This window comes from Octopus sinensis, linkage group LG5 (assembly GCF_006345805.1).
Source record: "Octopus sinensis linkage group LG5, ASM634580v1, whole genome shotgun sequence".
In the NCBI taxonomy this organism is placed as follows: Eukaryota; Metazoa; Mollusca; class Cephalopoda; order Octopoda; family Octopodidae; genus Octopus; species Octopus sinensis.
Window position 1 is genome coordinate 56,325,066 of NC_043001.1, and position 17,614 is coordinate 56,342,679.

The 17,614-nt window shown below is 33.4% G+C and overlaps 1 long non-coding RNA gene across 1 annotated transcript; it reads left to right on the forward strand.

The window, feature by feature from the left end:
- Positions 1-291: 291 nt before the first annotated feature.
- On the forward strand, positions 292-10,447 carry LOC118763498. Its single transcript, XR_004999257.1, has 3 exons — positions 292-521; positions 1,323-1,334; positions 10,417-10,447. It is a non-coding gene; the product is annotated as an uncharacterized LOC118763498 (long non-coding RNA).
- Positions 10,448-17,614: the final 7,167 nt, after the last annotated feature.

Sequence of the window (17,614 nt, forward strand, 5' to 3'; positions counted from 1 at the left end):
ACACACACACACACACACACACACACGCACACACACACACGCATAACTAAATGACAATATATATATATATATATACATGCAAAGGCATTCACGCTCATCTGTAATATAAATTGGACATGGGCGATCGTTGTATTCTTTCTTGTCTTGAGGTTCACAGCCAAACGGCTGGGTGGATTCGAGTGAAAAGTGGCACACATTTGGAGAAGGGTACATGGATTGGAATGCGGTTTGTATTTTTTCTAACCCCATACTTACCGAGAAAATCGATAAAAACTTTTCTAATAGATAACCTTAATCTTTAGTTACAGTTTCTCATTGAAACTACATAATAGGCAGAATTATCGGATTAAGGCAGCAGGGTGTTTTGAGGGAGATTTGGCTGCTATTTCAACCAGGCCTAGCTACCATGTACAGGTCTGAACTTAATTTTTATTAACATATGCCTAACCGAAAACGATCATAGCCACATCATCCAAACTGACTGGGTAAAACCGAGCTTAGCTGCTAGTACACATATATATGTGAATGAATTTGTATGTATATAGTCGTATATGAATATATATGTGCATACATACACACACACATACACATATATACATATGTATGTGTCTAGGTGTGCGCGAGCGTATACGTATGCAAGTGCATCTGAGAAGATTAGAACATCAAGGAAACAATAAATATTCAAAGAGTCAGTGTTGTTAAGTACAATAGATGTGGTAGTAGTGTTTCATTTCAATCTGTGAATAATCTCACTAATTTTTAGAATAATTTCGTCTGATTAACAAGTGTAAGACTACAAAAAATAATAATAAAAAAAATTGAATTCTTCTCATCTCAAAATATTACAATAATATTATCTGAGAATAAGCGAGTTGTACTCCTTTAGTCAGAATTTTTATATATTTGTATAACATATATAATTGATTTACTTAAAACGCTGGATTTATAACTGTGGATAAGATTTCTAATCTAGCCGTTGTCCAAATGATTATCCTTGACTCTCCATGGGTTGTTAATGAAACATCTATCAGAAACGTCATATGAACGTGTTTTATGATTAGAAATAAAACAAAAGACAAGATAAAAACACTAATACCTTATCGATGACACTAACTTATGATTTTTGGATAGAAATTTAGTTGATGTAAGTTTATAACTGATATCATACTGATATATATATATATATATATATATATATATAATATATATATATATATATATATATATATATAACTGGTATATAGTTCACTACTGCAACAGAAGGAACATTATATAAACCGCAGAGTGCGTGCATTTTGATTAGTTTGTAGTAATGAAATTAGATTTTCATATGGGTAAAACCTGTTCTCGAAACCTACTAGAAATAGTAGAGAATGCTCTCGTAATCAACACCGAATTAGTTTAAAAGCGAAAGATGTATTGGATTATGCTGTCAGAACTATTGATTAAAAGACAAGATGGTCATGGATAGAAAGGCTTTGATTAGGCCTGGTCAATTAAAATTGACCTGGGATGACGTTAACAACAACAAACAGCATTTGCCCAAGCACTGCTACTTCCATTAAAAATAACTTTCTGCATTCTTTATCTGATACCGTAAAGTATGTAAATGGGAAATTAGTAACATTCATCGGAATCGGTAAAAAGATATCCAAGCGAAATTATATTCCATCAATAGTTCTTTCAGTTCACCTACCAATATTCTATTGCCAGCTTAGGTCCATCAATAATCTTTAGCCACTTATTAATTAAATCACAAGTGATGAAGGGATGAATTGAATACAAAGCTATTGGTTGAACCTTCTGCTAGCGAAGCAAAAGCCTGACATGAAACATCAAACTGAAGTTGCTAATTAAGATCTTTGCCATTAATCTAAAAGTCATACATCACTCTTGTTGCTTGATTTGAGTAATAAGTCAAGTTTCTTGTCTAAAATGTCTTGAAGAGCGTGGGGAGGGTCAAACATTTGCAAGTAAATCAAAATATTTTTTTTTGTTATTGTTTTAATAAAATTAAAAAGAAAAATTCCCCGTCCACGCTCCTCAGAAGCCTGCATTCTTTGTTAGACGTAGTCAAGGCTGGAAATTGCAATTTGTTTATTAACAATTTGACAATTTATAGTTTAATAATCCTTACAGAACAACAATATCAAGACAAGCGCCAACAAAAACAACAACAACAAGAACTAGAGAAACAACTATTTCACGACCAAGAATTACAACGTATAACAAGAAAAAATAAAGCATTATTATCTGCATCACCATCACTTGTAGTGGGGCTGGTAGTTGTAGTAGTAGTAGCAGTAGTTGTAGTAGTAGCAGTAGTAGTGGCAGCAGCAGCAGGTGCAGTGGTAGTAGTAGTAGTAGCAGGAAGAGGAGTAGCAGGAGCAGTAGTAGTAGTAGTGTTAGTTTTATCAGTAGTAGTATAAGGAGGAGGAGGAGGAGGAGGAGGAGGAAGAAGAGGAAGAAGAGAAGTGGCAATGATAATGCTAACATCAACACCACCGTGTACTCTCATATTTTATTTCTGTCTTAAATGAGAGAAGAATCTGCTTGCTGTTCAATGTTTCATGGTTTGAAATGAATCCACTTTCACAGACATCTGTAAGCTGTGGCCAGATTTTTGAAAGAAGAGATTTTCAAGTTTAAAGCAATTAACGGAGAGACTTGACTTTATTCTTTTTCTCTCTTTTAAAGAACAAAATTGTGAAAAAAAAAGGTAAAAAGCAAAACAAAACCAAAACAGAAACAGCAAGAAAATTTTAAAAATAAACAGCAAAACAATAAAATGTCTTCATGGCTGAAGCTAGACGAACTGAAGAACTGAAAGTGATGTTCCATTGAGAAATTTTAAAGAGAGGGTGGTTGAAGAAAGCATAGATAATTTGATGTTTATGTTATTTTTCTCAAAAATGAAAAAAAATTTTTTTCTGTGTTTGTTTTTTCTTTTTGATTGACTTCTCTCATTTAAATGACAGTATTTAATTTCTTTTTGTGTTTTGTTTCCAAATATTTTAATTTTCTAATTTTGCATTCCAAAGTAGTTGATAATGAGAAAAATAAAGTTATTAAAATCTTCATTTTAAAGCTAAGTTTTCGATAATTTGAAAACTTCAAATTGATTTTGCTTGCAAGATCAAATTTCTCTCTCTTTATCTCTTCCCCACCTCTTTCCCTCACCTTCTCTGTCTCTATCGCTATGCATACATACATGCATACATACATACATACATACATACAACACACACACATACATATATATATATATAATATATATATATATATATAATATATATATATATATATATATATATAATATATATATATATATATATATATATATATACATATGGTATATATATATATATATATATATATATATGCATATATTTTTGTCAAGATGGACAGTCTGATATAATCATTTCACACAAACTAGCGTTCGTACATAAAAGCAACCACATGCAAAATCTCTCATTCAAGCATACACATACGCACAGATACACACACACACATACACACACGTAGTCATATATGCGCACACAATCATGCACACACTCATAAATAGAACTGACGTTTGCTATTGAACAAATCAACAAGTTATCTTGTTTTCAATCTTAACCAGGAGATGTAGGAGTGGCTGCACTTCCTCTACATGTTTGTAATGCTTAATGTTTCGTTCCAAATACAGTTGAAGCAGCTTATTGTAATAACTGGGGCACAGTCTTCTAAAAAAGAATACAAAAAAAAGAATTGATAATATTAAGCAAAGGCGCTGGTGTAGCTGTTTGATTAGAGGCTTGCTTCCTAACCACTTGGCTCCGGGTTCAGTTCCACTGTTTGGCACCTTGAGGAAGTGTCCTCTACTATAGCCCCGAGCCGACCAAAGCCTTATGAACCGATTTGATAGACGGAAACTGAAAACTGAAAGAAACCCGATATGTATATATATATATATATATATACAAATATGTTTCTATGTTTGTGTGTGTGTGTATGTGTGTGTGCGTGTGCGTGCGCATGTGCGTGTGTGTCCCTGTTTGTCGCACCCCACCGCTTGATAACCGGTGTTGGTTTGCTTGAGTTCCCGTAAGCTAACTTGGGATCTTGGGGAGAGAATGCAAATCCTTAATTCATATGTTACAAATGATTGCGATATCTGAGGCCATAAAAATCTGCAAGACCTTAAGATTTAAAGGATGATGCACTAAACAAATTGTTTTCCTTCGCAACCTTGCTACCAAGTGGGTAGGTGGCTGGTCAAAACTTGTTCTAAAATTAAAAACAGAAAGAAAACATACATACATTCATACAGAGAGAAGGAGAGAGAGAGAGGGGGAGAGGGGGGAGATAAATAACTTCTATACACTCGTTTGGCCTACTGAATGACTACATGTGGTTTTTATCTCTTCCTCCCATTCAGTGTCTCTCACTCTCTAGATTTTTGAGATAGACCAAAGAAGCCTCCGAGCAAGTTGGCGACCGGCTTGTTAGAAAAAGCAGCCAAATCTTCTCCAAATTAAATTCTAATATTTTTTAATAAAAGATACACCAAAAAGTGTTGCTGATATACAAAAAAACGTTACGGTTTCTGCTAGCACACTCATGACCATAGTCTTTGCGACTGGGACTTCATTCGAATTTTTACGTAACAAATTATGTCTATTGGCGAAAGCAGGCTTGAGTAGAATATTCTGTACTAAGAAAATCAAATAAAACCAGAAATATCAGCAACTATCCCTTTGCCTGCAAAGAAAGATTAAAATCGTATAATGAAATGTAATGAAATTTATGCTGAATTGCTTGAAATTATCTCTGCGTTGCTAGAGAGATAATTTCAAATACTTGTAAGTTTTCAGTCCATCTTAGTGGAAAATTTTAATCAATGTTTTGTATATGTCATTCAATGCATCACACCTTAAGTTATTTATTTAATTCATTCCATTGAACTACTTCAGCTGCTTTTCTTTAATTATGTTAATTACTACTATCCCAGTCATTCTATTACACTTTGTAGATGGTGGTGATGAGGGGGAACAAACTGTCTGATTGTTCAAAGCACACTTGCATTAACTATACTGTGTTGAGGATGCAGGTTTAATTTGACCAGAACATGTTCTTAATGGTCCCTTTACCTAGAAATTTTTAAAAAATCATTTAAAAAAATCAAATTTTCTCTTAAATATATAAATAAATTTTTGTAAAATTAATTCTTAATTTGTTTAAAATATGTTCACCGTTTTTTGATAGTCACTAACCAATGGCGCTCGGTTTTTGTATTCTTTCTCCTGTTGAGAGGAGAATTACCATTAACTGAGATACATCAATACATAACAATGTAACTCATTTTACCTCATTTATTAATCATATCTCTATATCTTATATTGGCTTCAAATTTTTTCGCATAAGGCCAGCAATTTCACGGGCGAGGGCAAGTCAATGACACCGACCTCTGTGTTCAACCGACACGTATTTTATCGACCCCGACCAACAGATCCGACCTTATCAGAATGTGAACTCAGAACGGAAAGACGGGCGAAATGGCTTAAGCAATTTGTCCTGTGTGATAACAATACTACCAACGCGTCGCCTTATCTTATATTTGCAAATATCATGTATTCTGCATTTTTATACTATATATCCAATTTGTAGATGTCCATATTACAACTTTATGTGTTATATATATATACATATATATATATATAAAAGCTTCTTTTCTCGTATATATATATATATATATCTTCATATCTCACTTATATCTTTATATATATATTGATATCTATATATTGTATCAAAATATATAATATACAATATATTGGAAGGTGAAGCTCTTAATGTTATGTATCTAAATACATTCATTCCATATCCCATATTTTCATGCCTTATATGTATGTGTGTATATTTGTATGTGTATGTGCGCGATAAATATGTGTATGCGTCTATGTGTATATACGTATATACGCACATTTCTCGAGTTGCGAATTGCCCCATTAAATTTGGTTGTGTGACCTTATGACTGATATCCGTTTAAGCAGTGCTTCTTACTGCTACTCAATAGGAACAACACGAATAACAACAACAACAACCACCACCACCACCACCGCCACCAGACTAATCAAAAATACACTGGCTCCGTTCCTCCTCCGTAAAAGAGGATCTATTTTAGTTTGATTTAAAAATACTCATATATAGTTCGGCTTTACCACATTAATAATCTGCAATCAGATTTAAGAAGAAATTAAGTTCATTATATGTTTTTTGTACATCAAATTTTCAGATTTTGACTGGAACACCATAAAAATATCCATTAACCCCGTGATAGGCAATATGCAGCTCTATCTCTCACGCTGTAGTTGAGAGCATCTCGGCTAACTTTAGACGAACAAATACGTATGTTATTTTTGATTAAAACCATAAATCACAAGTATCATAGGTAAATAGAGCGAAAACAGATCAACTTATTATAGAACGTCTGCTTTCACACGTAGCTTACGGTGGGACCTACCACTGCTCTAACCCATCTTCATCGTGACAGACTTTCTTATGAAGTTATAAATATTCCTTTGAAAGATAAGGGAAATTACCGATATATATGTCCTTTTACGTACGGAGTTCAAACACCAACAAAGTCGATTCATCATCCTTGAAGTTGATAAAATACATACCAGTAAAACAGTGGAGTGAATTTTACCTCGTTCTTCTGGTAACAAAGCAATACTTCTCTAAATCAATGCTTCCCAACTTTTTTTTATTTTGCCTATGAACCCTTTTGATTACTCTTTTACACTGGTGGACCCCTATGGACATTCGATGTTTCTAAAGTAGTTTTATAGAAACTTCTTTCTGAATTCCTGTTATATTTTTCACACATTAATTTGTGTAGGTTGAACCATGTAAAGCATTAGAGAAAGAAACTCAGCTGTTTTTTGCAACAAATACATCGAAATCAAAAAATTTTCACGGACCCTTAATATACTACCGTGGATCCCCAATTTTCTATTTTGCTTGTACGCATCCCCAAAATTCTTATATAGGACCCTGGGGTCATATGGATCCTGGTTGAGAAACACTGCTCAAATACAGTAATTTATGTGTTGAGAGAATTTCTGATTAAATACTGGTCTCCATAGTGCTGATGTCGTGGTGTTGATGATTTCATGATAGTGTTGGTATGGTAGTAATAGTAGTAGCAGTGGTTGGAAATGTAGTGGTGGTGGGATTATTTGAGTTGTAATGGTGTTGACATGGAAATATGGTGTGGTGGTAAAGGCGCTGTTATAAAGGAAGTGGTAGTGGTAGGGGCCTGTGATGGTGGAGTTGGTGGGGATTGTGATGGTGATTTTGGTGGTGGGTATGTTATGGGGATGACTAAAGGGTCATGACAGTGCAGTAGAAGCGGCGGTTACAGCTGTAGTTTTGCGGCAGTAGATGTGGTGGCGGTTATTGTAGCGTTAGCTACAGCAAAGTGATGAACGGAGATAATATAGTGGTGGTGATGTTATGATGGTAAACAGTAATGTAGTGCTGTTGTTGTTGTTGTTTTTGGTGGTGGCAGAGGTGGTGGCGGTGGTGGTAATGTAAAATCACATATTCTTTAGATCTATCTGTGTGGAGTGGCAGCTGATGGCATATGAATGGATTGACAAAAGAAGTAAAGAAAAAAGTCGAAAAATAAAACATACATACATACAAACATACATGTATGTGCAGGGACATGCATACATGCATACATGCGTATACTTTGTAGAAGATTTGTAAAACATTCCAAAGATTCTCGATTTGAGCTTCTTGGAATGGAATGAAAATATAAACACAATCGTATGTGTGTTTATAGCGCCACACTTACACATGCAATGTATAAAGAATAATCACATATTCTGGTGCGGGGAAAAACAAAAAACATGTATCACATGAGTGCAAGTATATTCAGCCATGTAGTTATATACATTGACACATTAACTCCCTCGAACATTTACGGCGCTGTAAAATGGATTCGGGAACATACATACATACATACATACATACATACATACATACATACATACATACATACATACATACATACATACATAATACCTACATGCATACATACACATACATTCATACGCATATAGATACATACATGCATACATATACGTACATGCATGCATACATATACGTACATGCATGCATTTACATACAAACATATACATACACATAAATACATACATACATACACACACATTCATACACATATATACATGTAAATACATACATACGTACATGGATACAGACAGACATACATATACAAATACATATATACATACATTCATACACATACACACACATATATATATGTATACATACGCATATTCATGCATAGAGATACATACATATCTGCATACATATAAGCACACACATACATATATTCACCCAAGCATTACATACTTACGTACACCTACATACACATACACATAAATGCATGAATAATTGTATGTATGGTCGTGCGTGTGCATGAGTGTGTGTGTGTGTGTATATATGTGTGTGTATGCATATGTAAACATATATATATCACACATACATATACAGACGCACTTAAATAATATAGACTTATGTATGGACACATAAATGTATTCTGAACGATAATTTTTCAATATCTAAAACTAATATAATACGATAAAGTCTCACATATATAATATTTTAAGTTGAAAAACTTCGATTAACTTAGATCGTTAAAGATAGATAACCAGTATGTTTCTTGTTATTGTTGTTATTTATTTACGCAGTTTTTTTGGCATACTTTATATGCATTTAGGTGTGGTTGTAACACAATGTCCTTATATGTGATGTCTATCGAGATTAATTGATTTTAGGAATGTATTTTGGAATGCTTATTTTCATATTATTGTTTTGTCATTAAGAAATGTTTAAGATGAGGCGTGATAGCGGCGGCGGAGTGATGTTAGTAATAGCATCAGTGTTGATGGCGGCGGTGATGCGATGACATGAGGGTGGTGGTAGTAGTTAGTATAATGAATAAACAGTTATAAACTCAATGGAAAAACAGTGGACAAGAGAATGAGGATGGGGATGGTGTATCATTATTTTTTTTCTCTGTTAATTTTGTTTTCATTAATGCATTATATTTTTTTTACGTATACTCTTAAGAAAAGAAACAGTCTAATGATGGACAAATATTAAGTAGAATAAAATAAAAAGTTTGAGGAAGGAAGAAAAAAAATAATACCAACAATGTTGATTGCAGCCATATATATCTGAATTTAATTAACCTATTTAATTTTGTGCCAAGTCCTGCAGGTATATAGCTCAAGTGATTTATACACACACATACACACACACACACACACACGTATACATACATATGTATATACATTTATATCAACATATATAGATATATATTCATGTATATATATATATATACATATACATATATGTATATACATGTATATATATATATATATATATACACTTATATACTTATGAATATATGCATATATATACGTATATAATACACATATATGTATATGCATATGTATATGATATACATGTGTGTGCGTGCGTGTGTAATTATTCCTATGTGCATACACACACACATACACGCATAGAAACAGACACACATATGCTGAAGAACTGGCTGTTCTGTTAGTTTGTTACTTTTAGTGCTTCTCATTTAACCCTGTCCCCGTTACTAATGTATAATAGACAACCTGTCTCTAACAAATTAGGTTAGATGTACAGAGGCAAAACCAAACTATCGCCAGTTAAGTGAAACTAATCGCAGCTCCACAGTAAACATCTACACTCGGTTTCTGTATTCAGCGTTTACCCTCTCTTCTTACACTCATATGTGAGACTAACATACTTATACATATTGTAAACACACATATATGCTCAGCACACTCATACATGTATCTATATCATAATGTGTTTGACTGTGTGTGTGTGTATGTGTGGAGGTAGTACGTGCACATGTACCTATGTGATTTTATAAAATGTTCGCAGAGCTACAAAGATGATGTATGCGTGTCACGTGATGTACTTGTAAAGGGCAGACACACCACCGCAAGTCTTGAAAATTACGTATTCTATGAGAATAATTGTTAATTTCTTGACATTATTTCACTTTCTCTTTTGGAATTCTGTAACATTGCCGTGATGAGACTAAACAATATGTACATTAAAAATTCCTTCAGTTTTCTAAATTCATGTTTTTGGCTTTCTTCGGCTATGTTTTTGTAATTATGCAGATTACTTGGGTGAAAATACTTCTTGACAGTTTTTTCTTTGTAAAAATTTATAGTCTCCGATCAAGCAAGTTTTAAGAAAATGTTGTTTACTGATGAGGTCAAATAAAATCGAAACAATTTCGTAGTTGTCTTCTCTGTAAAAATGAGATTGCCACTGAGTTTATTGAATTAGATTTTAATTTCTTGAAATTATCACTTCTTTTTGAGAGTCGCTAACAACTGTCGCAATGTTTTTGATAACTTCCTCCATCTAAGAAATAAATTTCAATTCATTCAGAATTTGTTTACATCCGTCCTTGAATCTTAAAATGTGTTAAAGTTGAAAGTGAAATCATTGCAGATCTTCTATTGTCTGTTGTTGTGGTGAAAAAACATTGCTGTACAATGGATTAACTTGATTCACGCTTTTCCTGAACGCTGAAGTACATCCTTATTTCATTTATGCAACCAATTTCTCTTATCGGTGTTTTATACCTAAATCAATCCAGATTTTATTTTCTGTTGTTCTAAAGCTGTTCCTTTATAACATGCTAACTTTTGCTACTGCTATCTTAGAACACGCAGATATGGCTTCTTGCTTTATTTCGCACGATTATTTACATAAAACATTTCTTCTTAAATGCATATTTTCAGAGAATTTTTCTATTGCCTTATATAGGCAACATATAACAGAGCAAGAGATCATTCTGTACCTCATTATGTTTGCAGAACTACAAAATATAAAGCGAAGGAAAGAAGAAAATAACTCGGTTTCAAACTTCGGAACAAGGTCAGCAATTTCGGGGGAGAGATATGTCGATTACATCGACCCATGTGCTGGAAGGCAAGGTTGACTTCGGTAGAATTTGAACTCAGCAAGTAAAGATAGAGAAAATGCCACTAAGCACTTCGCTCGTCGTGCCAACGATTCCGCCAGTTCGCCGTCTAAAGAGACTAACTCATATAAAAAATATGTTGGCTGATATGGAGATAGTGTTGATTACTATAAAACTGAAGCTGGAAACATAGGAATCACTGGTACTAGTTAGGAAAAGGCATTCAGAAACAGTCAAGTGACAAGAACAAATAGTCTAATGATATCGGTAAATGCTAAAATGCCAAAATGCCGAACAATTTCGATGATTCTTATCGAGAATATTGGATAGCCAAAGGAAGTAATGAATGTCAACATGCTAATAGTGACTTGTATTTATTCATGTGATTGTATAACGATGAAAAGGAACCTCTGCTTTCTCTGAAGTTTTATTTCAGCCGTGTTTATAAACCTACAAACCAGCAACATGCAAGAAATTGTTTGTAATGTTCAAAGAGCAACGGAAGCTTATTGTTTCTCATGCAAGGTTATGACTCAAGGTGTTCATAAAATTGGAGAGAGGTTTATTTACTGCAAAATGCAACCGATCTCTTTGGTCGACATGAAGAAAGTTCCTATAATAGGTAAGCTTTAATTTCATAAAAACAAAGGTAAATGTATCGATTCTCAACTTGTGAAGGAAATGGAGACTGAAAAGAAGAATTGGCACTCACTGCTTGAGCGAATGATTGAAGTTGTAAAATATTTGGCAGAACAAAGTTTTCATTTAGTGGTCGTGGTGGAACTGTTTGCTCCCTTCATAATAGAAATTCATTGGACATTTTAGAATTACCGGCTAAGTTTGACCATTTTCCTGTGGAACATATAAAACACTCAGCCAAACAAAAGACAAGGAACATAAATCCCAGATGTCGAAATCAATGTGAGGATTTCAGCGATGTTGTTTGATGAATAGTATTTCATTTGATTCTTCTCCATGTATGTGTGTGTGAGTGAGTGTCTGTGTGTGTGTGTGTGTGAGTGAGATTGTGTGAATGTGCGTGTGTGTGTATTCCTAGTATATACGATATATATATATATATATATGCATGCACACACTCATATACATATACATAAATTTATATTGTTATATTTGGGGATGTCATCTTTTGCTAAATACATATACGTATATCACATATATATGTGTGTGTGTATATATATATTAAATATTGGATTGAATTGGATTGTCCATGTTCAGCCCACTGTAGGACGAAGGCCCCACTATGTTCTCTTCACCAGCCACGGTCCGACCATGTTGTTTCAATTAGCCTACTTTGCTACACTGGTTCGACATTGTTTGACAGGGGAGTGCAGTTTTTATATTCTTACTCAGGAATAGGGAAGTCGATTCCATGGACCCCAGTGCTCCACTGGTACATATTTCATCGACCTCGAACAGATGAAAGGCAAAGTTGGCCCCGGTGGAATTTGAACTCAGAATGTAAAGACAGGCGAATACTGCTTAGCATTTCGCGAGGGGTGCTTACGATTTTGCCTGCTCGCAAACATTTATCTATCTATCTATCTATCTATCTATCTATCTATCTATCTATCTATCTATCTATCTATCTATCTATCTATCTATCTGTCTGTCTGTCTGTCTGTCTGTCTGTCTGTCTGTCTGTCTATCTGCCTGTCTGTCTGTCTGTCTGTCTGTCTGTCTATATGTCTGTCTGTCTGTCTAATGAACAAGGGAAACCGAATATGAAGTTCACGAGAATCTTATCGGTGACTTGCGGTAAATATTGGCTGCAGACATCAACCTGTACATTTTGGGCGGGTTACCAAATGTCTTGGACACTGTTTCTCCTTTTTAGAATAAGATATAACATGAAACAAGATAGCTAAGGGGATAAAGTGTTGGGTTGCTACCACGTGATTCTGTTTTATTTCTGCGCAGAGAACATTGTTATAGATTACTCCATTCTGCCACCCAGTTAACATTACTTTAGTAACAATGCACAGTTAATCGAGGAAAGTAACCAGTCATACACAAGCTTTCTAACCAGGTATGTGTATATATCTCACGTTAGCTTTGCACGTTGAAGTCAAAGCTCAGAAAGATATCTTCGAAATTCTTTGGAGTTTAAAACATTTTCCATTAGCATTTTTACAATTCTATAGACTTAAGGCGCTTTGGAATAAAACATTAAATATTTAGAATATCTTCATTCCAATACATAGAAAATGAAAACGAGGAAAGAGAGCATGTCTAGTGATGACTACTACATGTTGAGTGCGACATGTTTGATGCTACAGTTGTATTGGATGTTGGATTTCCTCTCTGTACACACGGAGTAAGCTGACATCGAAGCTAAACACTGCAAAGAGCCACTGAAATTTACACCAAAAGCATCTTGGGTCTTTAACTAGAATCGAACCTAGTTATACTATTCTGAGTTTTAATTTCATTTCTTAATCATATTTTGCTTTCTTCAAGTGAAGTAATTGATCAACATAGTATGGTTAAGACACGCATAATAATAATAGTAATGATAATAATAATAATAATAATAATAATAATATAATAATAATAATAATAAAATAATAATAATAATAATAGTAATAATAATAATAATAATAATAATAATAATAATAATAATAATAATAATAATAATAATAATAATAACAATAATAATAATAATAATATTGTTATTAATAATAACGATATAGGAAATACCATTTTTTCTTCAGTTTACTAGCAATAATAATCATATGATCTGTAAGAAATATGTACTGAAAAAAATCTAACATTTATAGAAGCTTAAAAATCAGCGAGGAAAGATTTTGGTTGTCAAAAAGTTTGCAGATTTATTCAAAAGAGGGTATTAGCTGATGTTTGAGAATTAAAAGAACTGGCATAGACAGGAGATAAACTTTGATAGATGGCAATGTGATATGTTAAACCAAAGTGATTGGAGAAATTGAGTTGCCATAGATGTAAACAGAGAAGAGAAATAAAAGTGATAAAGATTTGAAAACAAGAATAAATAAAAATAAATTATAAAAGAAAAACTAAAAACAAAGTTAAAACAACACACAAGGAAGGATATGTTGTCTAGATAAGAGATTAATAAAAATAAAACAAAGCAAGCAAACGAAGATAGAAATTATAAAAAGAAATTGCAGAACACATCACAAATAAAACACAATTCACAGAATTATTGCTTTTTTCTTTTCGGAAAGTTTTCATTTTGTGTGTTGTTGTTTGGTTGTTACTTTAATTGTTTTTTTTTTTGGCTTTTGTTTCCATTTTTTGTGTCTTGTAAAAAAGTTCTTTTTTTCTTTTTTTTTTGCATTCAATTTTATTCTATTGAATAATGGAAATTCTTGGAACTTGTGTAGAAATCATTGATCTTACAATAGAGTGTTGTTTTTGAAGTTGAAGATGATGCCATCCTAAGCACGATATTGCTTCTTATAAAGTGGAATTTTCAATATATACATATACATATATATATCTTTATGTGTGTGTGCGTGCGCATATATCTATATATGTGTGTGTATGTCTGTGTGCGTCTAAATGTTTGTGTCTGTGTATGCATTTGTATTTTTTTTATTAATCCATTTCAAATGAAGAACATCAAAAACGGAGATAAAGACAATATTAAAGGAAAGAAAAAAATAAAGAAAACTTGAGAAAATGATATCAAATTAATGTATGACAAAGAACAAGGAAAAAGAAACGAAATGAATTGTTGAAAAACCCTAATTAAAACACTAAATTAATTTACAGAACAAATGATCAACTCTAGATCTTATACAGAGCCAAGGCTTCTACGTGGTCGATTGATCTGTTAGAAATAGTAGCCAAATCGCCCTCAAAAATCATGCTCTCCTGTTTTTCATGTTTTTGCATCTTCCTTTGCTCTGCTGGATTCTTGGTAATCAACTTCTTCCATAGACTGGAAGTGATCATTGTGGAGAAAAGTGATACTATAAATGGTCCTGTGCGCTGTTTTCGCAGTGCAGCCAATTCTGAGGACGTGATAAGGCAAACTAATGAATTTCACTTCAGTGGTACTTTATTTATATAAGGCAAATTAAAATGAAGACTGAATAACGGCAAGAGACAGATCCGAGGTTTCATGGAAAATGGCAATCAACCGACCTAAGCCACACCTTACTGAGTTTAAAATGCATGTATAATACGTTCGAAAATGGAGTTTAAAAGAGGTTATGATTTCGGTAAGAAAACTTTTGACTGTAATGATGGTCGGTGATTGCTGATCTGGGATTAAATAATATAAAACATAGAATGAAATATATCTGATATTTGCTGAAAAGTTCATGTGTAGAGTATATTGTACTTACAAACATACACTTTCTCTCTCCTCTCTCTCCCTCAACCACTCACGCACGCACGTATCTATCTATCTATCTATCTATCTATCTATCTATCTATCTATCTATCTATCTATCTATCTATCTATCTATCTATCTATCTATCTATCTATCTATCTATCTATCTATCTATTTATCTATCTATCTATCTATTTATCTATCTATCTATCTATCTATCTATCTATCTATCTATCTATCTATCTATCTATCTATCTATCTATATATCTTTCTGCCTGCATGTCTCCATCTGTCTGTCTGTATATATATATATATATATATATATATATATACACTTACATACACATACATAAACACATGCATACAAATACACACACGCACACAAACCTTCATGCGCACATATACATACATACGCACTAAATCACAAACTTAATGGAAATGATAGAAATAAAAGCAATCAATGCTAGAGGTAGATTATAAAGAATCTAATTAGGTTAGCTGGAACTAAAAGTGCTGAAGCTGTCAGTTTTAAAAGAAGAAAATGTCTGTATTTTCAGTCAGCCATGATAGAAGTACAAGCAAAACGTCTGACTGAACGTAAAATTCCTGCAAGTCAACGCAAATCATGCAGATTAACAGCAATGTATCTCTGCTCTTGATATCTAGGTCAACTGAACATAGTATATGAACAAAGAACAAGACACTGAAGCACGTAGAAACACACAAGTGATACAAGCAGCATATATTCGTTCAATCACATGAAGAAATGATATTCTACCTCATTCCCAAAGTTTACCTGGCATTTGAAGGATCAAAAGAGTATAGAAACCCTACAATAAAATGGATTATTACTGCAAAAGCATGTAAATACAAGTGTTTCAGTAAGTGAAACGTGTCTGGTATCGAAAATCTCTGAACGCTGTTTCTATTGTCCAACATCCTAAAACAAATAAGGAAAACAAAAACGCCCTTTTCTTGAACACGTATAAACAAATTTAAGTTTACAAACTTTCGAGGATATCTTTCCTAGATACATTTCGGCTTCCCATCGGCTATACATTAGGAATTCTGTTGTTAGAAACAATAACAAAAGAAAACTTTGATAATTTCGGCATCCAAGTGAAAGCAGTATTTCAACTTAATTTCGTCTCATTTCCCACATTTTCTCACCCTTATACTACCTTTCCACCCTTTCATTATCCATCTCACTTCCGTGTTTTCTTGCCAGTCTTCCTCTTATCCAACTTAACGCTTCTTTCACTTCTCCACAAAAACAATTCAGGGTAAATATTAATAGAGTATCCTCTGACTTTCCTTTAGAATTATATTCCTGCTCTGCCATACGATGACTCTTTTATATCAACTCATAAACTGATGTGAACTTTAAGCGAAACAGTTAGTGTTAGTGTTTAGCTGATGTAGGACAGAAACACTGCAATAGGCCACCACGTGTACAAGTTCTGTACATGTACCTATTATGCACATTGTTTACCGAGTGAATAATCACATGTAGAAAAGGAATCACTGCTATGGGTATCCAACTCCTTATAGGCCAGCTGAATTTTGACAATGGAATCTTCCCTGAGGAATTCAAAGACATGTGTACGAGTGAATGAACGTATGCACGTAAGCAAGTTTGAATATGCAAATTTGCAGAAATATATCCTAATATATTCATGCCTCCACGTAATAATGGACACAGCGTTTATTTCTAATTTTATTTATTCATGATTTATGATTATTATTATTTACTTCTCTTTCACGCACTAACATGATGAAATCTATTATCCCTTGAGACGTGTACGCACTAGATATACGCAACTGTAATTATGCACATATACTGAGTAATATGGATCAAACTCTGTGGCTACAAAGATATATACATAGGTCCAAGAACGTATCAAACAGATGGTATTTACCAGCTGGTGTTGCCATTAATAGCCACAACAAAACCCGACATGTGTGCGAGTTGTCTCTCTTTCATTCTTATTTCTTATCCTAGTTATTAAAAGTTTGTCTGTCGCGAGAATAATCTTGTTTGATCACGCCAACACGATATTTGTGCTGCCCAGTCTGAGGATTATGTTTCGCTTTCTATGTCGCCATGCTGCTTGTTGTTGAATGCCTCTAATTAAAATGAGTAACTAAAGATACAAATGTTTGCGGCTTGTTTAAATTGACAGCTATAATCTGTTTAGTTTCAGCCAAACATATC